We start from the raw sequence: 8,714 nt of genomic DNA on the forward strand, positions 1-8,714 counted from the left end.
AAACACTTCCTTGTCGCCCTTTCCCCTTTTCTCCTGCCCGGGATCAGGAAGAAAGGCTGGGCTGCTATCAGCAAAGGGGGGCAGCTGAACACAGCCAGACCGCCCAGGTGGTGACTCACCAGCCAAAGGGAAGAAACACTTCCGAGGAAGGAGAGGTTTCACATTTGTTTTGCTTTGAACGTGTTAATCCTAACAAGTCAAGGGGGGCAGGGGACGGACATCTCTTATCGGCTTGCCTCCAGACTCAGGAAGTGGATATTCTTGGGGATGCTGGGGAGACAAAGGAGTCCGGAAGCAATTTCTCAAAGGGTTCCAGCCTCTAGTGAGTGAGCCGCGCGAGAGGCTAGTTGCTCCCAGTGTTTCTCATACAATAAGACCTTTACACAGCAGATGAATGAGCGGGACACTGAGCTCTAATTGTAGATGATTGCAACACACGTTCGGCTTTGTTACATTCAAGAATCCAGTTCTGAAGATATCCAAACCAGATGTTAATACTTAGAGAAGAGTCCTTTAAATCAACACGAAGTTACTAACATGTAAATAAGTGTTTTTGAAATTGTGCCAGACATCTATTCCTCCTACACAGACAAAACGTGTCCCCTCTGGTCTTTTCCAACGCGTCAATAAATGATCACATATTCCCAAACGAGTGAGGTGGCTGAGGTGAAATCAGCTCAGATGAACACGACTGCCATTGCTTAGAAAAGGGTCAGTCACTCAAGAAGAGCTTATTTCCAGGTTGCCTGAGAAGCTCCATTTCAGAATGCTCATGAAGTTGTCCAAGATCTTATGCTGCACAGGCCCATAATCAATGCTCGTGGAATCAGCAGCCAAGAATCGAATGATATGTTGGACACATTGGCTGCAAAAGACCTCTTCCAAGGGTTCAACAGCAAAGGTTAAAAGTCCTCGCCTGGAGGAGGAAGGTCTGCTGGACCCACACAAGGGTGTTTTCAATCGCCTTCCAGGCATGCAGCAGCTGGGAGACCTCTGAAGAGCTGATGCACCTGGACCGTGGGGTTGGCAAAGGATACCGAATCGATCAGACTGCCAGAAGACCCAACAAGCACATCTGTGCTGGCAGAAGGACAGCCAGAAGGTCGCTCAGAGACAAGGATGGGGAGGCTGCTTTTCAGTACCTCGGACGCGTCATCAGGGAGGCCCGGTTCCTGGAGAAGGACATCATGCTCGGTAAAATGGTCAGTGACAAAGAGGAGGCCCCTTCAGGAGCTGGGTTGACATAGTGGCTGCAGCCTGGACTCACACACAGAAACCATCCTGAGGATGGCGCAGGGCCAGGCCCGGTTTCCTTCTGTTGTGCAGGGTCACGGTGAGTCGGGATTAACGGGATCGTTCCGACACAAAGGGCGCCCTCGTGGCCCTGCCAGGGAAACTTTGGGCTAACTGCAAAGTTGGCAGTTCAAACCCACCAGCCCCTCGGAGGGAGATGGACGAAGCTACCTGCTCTTGTGAAGATTTACAAAGCTGTAAGGTCACTGTGAGTCAGAGCCAGTGTGATGGCAATAGGTTGAGTTGGCTTGGGTTTCAAACGACAGAATTGTCGTGAACGGAGGGAAGGGGGCTCCCGCAGGACTTGTGACACCTGCGGCTTTCCCTGGCTGATTTTCAGTCATTTGCAAGGCGTCTCTCCCTACTCTGCCATCCTCACGGAAACGCATTTCATACCACAGCAACCTAAGGGCCTCCGGACAGTTGGATGGTAGCTGGCCATGAGGCGCCTCCACTGGGAACTGAACCTGGGACCCCAGTGGAAGGGGAGAGCCTATCACTAACCCGCCATGGCCCTCAGTGCAGTGTTGGACAGAAAGTGTTCACTTGAGACCTGGCCATTTTGGAAGCACGGGTATTCTGAAGCCGGATATTTGTCGGTCTCAAGCTGCTGCCAAGACTGACCCTAGCAAGTGACCAAGGGACAGAAATGACCTTCCTCCTCACCCAGCAGCAGCTGGACTTCCTAGTCGCGTAAGCAGTGGCTGTCTCAGATACTCCTGGGGCAGTTCTACCCTGCCCTCTAGGGTCGCACGGAGTTGGCCTTGACTCGGTGGCCATGAGTTTTGCTCTTGTTTTTTGAGTTTCCTAAACCTGAAAAACCCAACCCCAATTCAGTGGATTCCCACTCATCGCAAAGCACAGCAAGGGTAGCAAGCGCCCTGGGACGATCTACGGTACATTTACAGGACTCCTCTCCCCTCCTGCAGCCCTGGTGTGGGTGTTTGGGGGGAGGGGGAGGGGGAGGGCTTGTTGATTTACCGGCCAGCCTTGGACTTGTGCCTGGGGACAAGTCTCCTTTGTCTCCCCCTCATGCACTGCTGACCCATAGCAACTCTTCAGGACAGAGCAGACTTGGCCACAGGGTTTCCGGGCTACACATCCTTGCAGAAGATCGCTACTGTATCTTCCTCCTGTGGAATGCTGGGGCGTGTGAACCTCTGTGTTTCGGGTTGGCAGCCAAGCCCTTACCCACATACCACGAGGGCTCTCCTACGAGAGGGATGAAGACAGTAGGTAAGTACCTAATCCTAGCAGTCAGCCAACAGTGAATGGTCTCCCAGGCAGGGTCGTGGGAAGCTCCAGACCCGTACTGCAGGGTATTATGGGCTTTCTGGGATGAGATGGAGGGGGACTGGGGTGAGGTGGGGGGCGGCAGGGGCCTCAAAGGAAGCTCCCAGGTCCCTGGTAGGCCTCTAGGCAGTAAGTCTTTTCCGCCTCAACTGTCCCTTTTAATGATTCCCCTTCCCTTCTGCACTTCCTCCTTGCCCTGGGCCCATCCATCCATCTACCCACAAACAAAACATACAAGCCCCCACCCCCAGCCCTCCCGCAGGCAGGGGCTCAGTGAGAGACCAGCAAGGCGGAGAAATCTGCCCCACACTGTGTCTGCTTGCCACCCACTGACCCATTTTCTGAACAGAGTTAAAGCAAAAGCCAACAGAAAGAGCCACGATACTTGGCTCATTCCTTTTCAAGTTCAACTGCTAGGCAGTGGGGTTTACCCTCAGCTCCTCCACCCGCCCACCCAGGCCGATAGTCGAAGGAGGGAAGATTTCAGTCAAATCTGAGGTGCTTCAAAGAAATGAAAACTCAATTCAAAAGGGCCTACCTCATGAAAGATGGTGTAACACGGTGCTTCTCAACCTTCCTCATGCCGTGACCCTTTCGTGCAGCTCCTCATGTGGCGCTCACCGCCCCCAACCATAAAGCTATTTTCATGGCTACTTCATCGCTGTCACCTTGCTACTGATGAATCAGCCAACCCCCCTGAAAGGGTCATGACCTACAGGTTGAGAACCGTTGGTGTAGCAACTATTCTAAAATAAAATAAAACCACACACACACACACACACACACACACACACACACACACACACGCACGCATGCACAACCGCTGAGGGGATTGTGGCTCATGGTGACCCCATGGACATCAGGGTACAACTGTGGTCCAGAGGGCTTTCCACGGCTGGCTTTTCTTCCGAGAACTCAACCCTCCAGCCCCCCAGTCAGCAGCGTTACCCAGGTCACCACCAGAGACACCCCGAGCGGCTCTAGACAGATGTAAAAAGAACCAAGAACTAGGATGGGGTTTATTCGGTGGCTGGCAGGGGCTGGCTGCTGAGAGTCCCCAAGGCAAGCTAGTTACATGGCGAAAGTACATGAATATCAAAGTGAAAATCTAGGTGTGTGGGGGTTTTGTTTGTTTGTTTTGTTTTTTGCTGAAGTATTTCTCAGGACTATGCGTCCATAGGCCCTTGGGATGACCCCTGGGAATGCATGCATGGGAGGGGACAGCCTGAGGCTGCTGTTTCTTTAGGCCACACCTTGCATCCATTCCCGTCGTCCTTCTGTCAGTCTGTCATCCTGCGGTGGCTTGGGTGTTGCTGTGATGCTGGAAGGAAGATATGCCTCTGATACTTCAAATGCCAGCAGGCTCACCCAGCCCGGGTGGACAGGCGTCATCTGGGACGGACGAGGAGGAAAGGCCCGGGGAATCTGCTTCGGATAATTAGCCGATGATACCCTCATGGATCACCCCAGAACACTGGTACTGTGTTTTCTTTGGACCCATCATCAGGAGATTGCATTGCCAGAGACGGACATCCGGTTCGGTGAAGGAGGGCCATGAGGCCCTCAGTGACTGGCCCTGTCATCAGGCCAGTGGACTCCAGCGAGCCTCTGATAGGGACAGCAATCCACCCTCGTGGACTGAAAGGTCCCCGTGGGTTGGAGCCAACTAGATGGGCTCCCATTTCCAGAGGTCTCCAGGGCTCCCCTTGGGCAGAGAGCACATCCCATCCAAGGCTGGAGGGGAGGAGAGGGCAGTGAGTCACCTGTTGAGACCTCTCCGTGCTGCAGGCTACCTCCCTCACGTGGGGCTCGCTCTTCACATTGTGTCCTGTAGTGGCCAGGCAGGAGTACGTGCATGTGTGCATGCGTGTACGTGTGTGTCTGCCCTGGAGGGAGAATGAAAACTGAAACCGTCCATTTCCTCCAAAGCCGGACCTCAGTGGGGGAGAGGGGCTGAGGGAAGTTGGACAGCAGGGTTGCAAAATTCCACTTTTATAAATCCAAGGGTCTTCCTGGAAAAAGGACTGTCAGTGAGCGGTTCTGTAGAGGCCACAGAGAGCAGAGGTTCAGGGGAAGGAAGGGTGGCAGAGATGAGTCCCCTTTCCGAGGGACAGCCCTGGGGGTGGGTGACTCCTGGGGGCTGGGCCCTGTTTTGTGTGAACGTGTTTGTGCACGCGAACATCATTTCTTCCTGGTTCTGCCTCAAAGGTTGGGGGCTGGGGGGGGGGGTTGGGTACAGCCTCAGATCCAGTCCTGTTAGCAGGCCCAGATGTCCCCCTCATGCCCACCAAAGGACAAGGCAACAGTGCCCAGTCCTGGTCCCTGGCGAGTCCTCCCGGTGGGTTGGGGAGAGAGTGCAGCGTGGTACCCCATCTGCTCCCTGCCAACGTGACCCTCCGTGTCTGCCTGCGCTGTTACTATTTACAATATTGGGGGTGTGCTCATCACAAATTGCTTGCATTTTACCAATAGCGCATGAAAGTGCTTGTTACATGACAGAGTCCTTTGGTGCCCCTTCTTTTGCTGTTTGTGCCCACTGTCTCGCCCACCCACTTGCCCCCTGCAACTCACCTGCCTGTCTTGGGTCTCTGAGGTCACACCAGGAGTCAGGGGGTGGGTCAGGGGGAGGGAGGCTGCTGAAACGAAAGCGCTGTGTATGGGTCACACAATCTCTCATTTTGCAGCCCGGTTGTGCCCTTACCAACAGGCTGAGCCCAGCACCTGAAAGCTGCTCAGTGGGCTTCAAGGCCCCCCAGGGACCCTCTCAGGGGGCAGAGGGTCCTGGGAGGTGAGGCTCGCCACAGGAACTGTGACAAAATACACAGGGGTCATTCATAAATAACCCTTCAAGGCGACCAGAAGGTGCCGCCGCCTAAGCGCTCCCTTGGAAAGCTCTACAAGATCGAAAGATCGGAGTTGGAGGACGCCCGGCTCAGGGCAACGGCTGGGGGCTGCGCGCCCACTTCCTGCACCCTGGGCACCGGGCACCCTGCCTCAGGGGAGGCGGCGGGCACCCAGCACCCAGCATGTGGGCAGCGCCGTGCTGACCCACTGCCTGCCGCCGGAGCCTTAAAAGGGTGATTGCCTTTCGTGGCTGCTCGCCAGAGGCGGTGGGGCCAGGCGGGTGGGGGCCCCCGGGCAGGAGCCCCCCCCGCCCCCCACATTGTGTTTCAAGCATCGAACCCAGGTCTGGCTCCGTCCCTGTCAGTGCTGGTGGGAAGGACGGTCACACCGGGGCACCATTCCCAACTGTACGCAGAAAGCCAGAAACCGAAGCAGGTGGCTTCCAGTGGCTTCTGATTCAGGGTGACAACACCCCTCGCCCACCCCCACCCCACCCCCGTGGGTGCAAAACTGTGCTCCACTGCCTTTTCTTGGCTGTGACCTTTCAAAAGCGGATCACCAGGCCTTTCTTCTTAGGTACCTCTGACGGATTCACACCACTAACATGTGGGTAGTCGCCAAACTGTTCCTGCTTTGTGCTACCCAGAGTCCCCCGCCCCCGACCCAGGAGGAACCTTACGGTCCCCTCCCCTCCCCTACGAGTAGAAGTGCCTCCTGGCTCAGAAGAGAGGGCCATTCCTCTTCAGTGGACCCCTGTTCGCCACCCTGCAGACAGATGTAGGGTTTCTCCACCTGATGGGGCTCTTCCATCCCAGACCTCATCTCCCCACACCCCTGTGCCTCCTGCTCCACGCCCCCACCCCCCTTGCCACCTCCACCCTGTCTGGAGGAACGCTTTCAGCAGCAAACATGCTCACGCTCCTACTAGCTTCTCTGTCCACCATCTTGGGGAAAACATCCCACCCCTCAAATCACCACTCTGTCCTCCTCCTCTCCCCCTCCCCCTCCTCCTCCTCCTCCTCCTCCTCCTCTCCCTTTCTTGTCACCAGAATGAGGGGACTCTTCATGTTGCTAAGATTTCCAGCTTAAGGGAAAATGGCAGGCATGGACAAAGCCCCCTGCCAGGCCCTTGGCCCCGGTCTTGTCACCTTTGTGCCACCCCTCAGTTCAGAATGTACTTGTTTTCAGAACGGCAAGTAAACTGCAGATGTCACATCCTGTTGTCCACAAAGGCTTGGGCGCATTTTCCCTAAGGACAGGACATTCACTTACATAAGCAAAGCCCAGGGGCCTGAAGAGAACGGCTCTTTTCAGGTTCCCTAGTGGCCTCTGAGCAGCCCGACCCAGTGGCGGTGGCCAGGACTCCTATTGGTTGACTGTCTGCCTTTGGTCATTCTTTCCTCGACTATCTATTGCCTTTCCTGGGCCCTCTGACACCTGACCCTCAAAGGTCACCTTTCCTGGGCCCTCTGACACCTGACCCTAGGAGGTTCTGCCTTCTGTCCTGACTTTCCAGTGTCTCTCTCAGAAGGAAGCCATGGCCGCAGGGTCCTGGGTGTCACCCACACTCAGAGTCCGCCCTTTCCAACCTGGGCCCTCTACTAAATGAAAATCCAGTGTATGTGGAAGTTAAATTTAAGCCCATCAATTTCCCATCTCTTTCCAGGGCCTTCTATCCGAATGCTCACAGCCTTTGCTCATGTTTGTAAACCAGACACGTTGTCCAAGAATCGAAGTTACTGTTCCTGCACTCCCGCCCCACCCTACCCGAGTCCTCTCCCACCACTCTCCAAGCTGGAAGTCCCATCTTGGAATTCTGTCCCGTCAGACTCTTAGCTAGTGCGTCATCACCGTGACCTGTCCTCCTTTCTGGCTCAGCTCTTCTCCCTTCCCTTCCCTCCCCTTCCCTTCCCAGCAACTCTGTGGGCTTCCGCGGCCCATCCCGCTGACTTCCGGGGCCTTGGTAGCTGGCCTTCCTGCCATGGGCCCCAGACACCTTTCCCAACTGGACGCTATCTGGTCAAGTGCCCTTGGCTCTGATCAAGTCTCTCTCTCCCTTACTTAACTGCCTATGAGGTACTTACTGGGGTCCACAGTGGATTCAACTATGGGGAGGGGCTGAGGAGCCTTTTCAGTAAAGGGTTTCTACCTTTCCTCAATTTTCTAAAAGAATTTGTAACCTCTTCCCCACTCCCACACCCCCACAAAGAAAAAAAGCAATAGGCCTATGTGATAAAGTTCAAATTCCTCATGGGATTCAAGACCCAGTTCCCTTGGCTCCATCCAGCTTTGCTGGACCGGTTCTGATAGTTCCCTGGAGGCCTGTAATGTTAGCCCAGTGTTTCCTAAGCCTGCAAGTCATGAGCATGACCAGAGGCACTGGGTCAAAAATCAGATTCTTGGCCCCTGCCATGTGGTGTCCACTTTGGAGGATCTGGGAGGGAGCCAGGAACGTCCGTATCAACCAGCAGTGCATTCTGATGGGTCAACAGTGGCTGGGACAAGCCGGAGCCTTTCAGCCTCCAGACTCTGGTAGACAAGTTGTTGTTTCTGGAATTTTCAACCACACCCCCCTTGACTGATACATTCCTACCTCCCCTTCAGTGGCCTGTTCCAGGTCAGCCCCCTGAAGCACACGAAGCTTTCCGGGACCGTTTCTGTAAGAGGGAAGTGAAGGTTGGATTATGGTAAACCAGTTGTTGCCGTGTGCCCTTCAGTTGATTCAGCCTTATAGGGACCCCGTGTGACAGAGCAAAACTGCCGCACCGTGTTTTCTAGGCTGTCACCTTTGCAAAGGCTAGAGAATGAACAAGAAAGGCCACAGGGGAATGGATGCCCTTGAATTATGGTGTTGGCGACGACGAACACGGAATCGATCATGGACGGCCAGAAGAACAAACGGATCTGTCGTGGAAGAAGTACAGTCTTCAAAGCAAGGATGGTGAGCCTTCACCTTACCTCTTTGGACATAGCATTAGGAGAGACCAGCCTCTGGAGAAGGACATCACACTTGGTAGACGATCGTGGAGAGAGGAGAAGACCTTCAATGCGGCGGATGGACACAGTGGCCACAACGGTGAGCTCCAACATCACAGTGACGGCGGAGGGTGGCACAGCACCGGCAGCATTTTATTCTGTTCTACACAGAGGTGCTGTGACTAGCACCTGACCCCGTCCTTGCTAGCTCAAAGGACGTATTGCATCAGGCAAATCTTCAGGACAAGCTCGCTTCAGACCTGGGAAAACAAAGATGTCATTTGATGACTCAGGTGTACCTGACCCAC

General features: G+C 54.7%; 1 long non-coding RNA gene across 1 annotated transcript in view; it reads right to left on the minus strand.

The window, feature by feature from the left end:
- Window positions 1–8,449: 8,449 nt before the first annotated feature.
- Window positions 8,450–8,714, minus strand: part of LOC123522660 — a 12,949-nt gene continuing 12,684 nt past the window's right edge. The window contains exon 3 of the long non-coding RNA XR_006680893.1: window positions 8,450–8,666. This is a non-coding gene — a long non-coding RNA (uncharacterized LOC123522660). The remainder of the gene's footprint in view (window positions 8,667–8,714) is intronic.

The sequence above is a fragment of the Echinops telfairi genome, unplaced genomic scaffold, assembly GCF_000313985.2.
Source record: "Echinops telfairi isolate 266 unplaced genomic scaffold, ASM31398v2 ScPeMD7_7457;HRSCAF=8495, whole genome shotgun sequence".
Classification (NCBI taxonomy): Eukaryota; Metazoa; Chordata; class Mammalia; order Afrosoricida; family Tenrecidae; genus Echinops; species Echinops telfairi.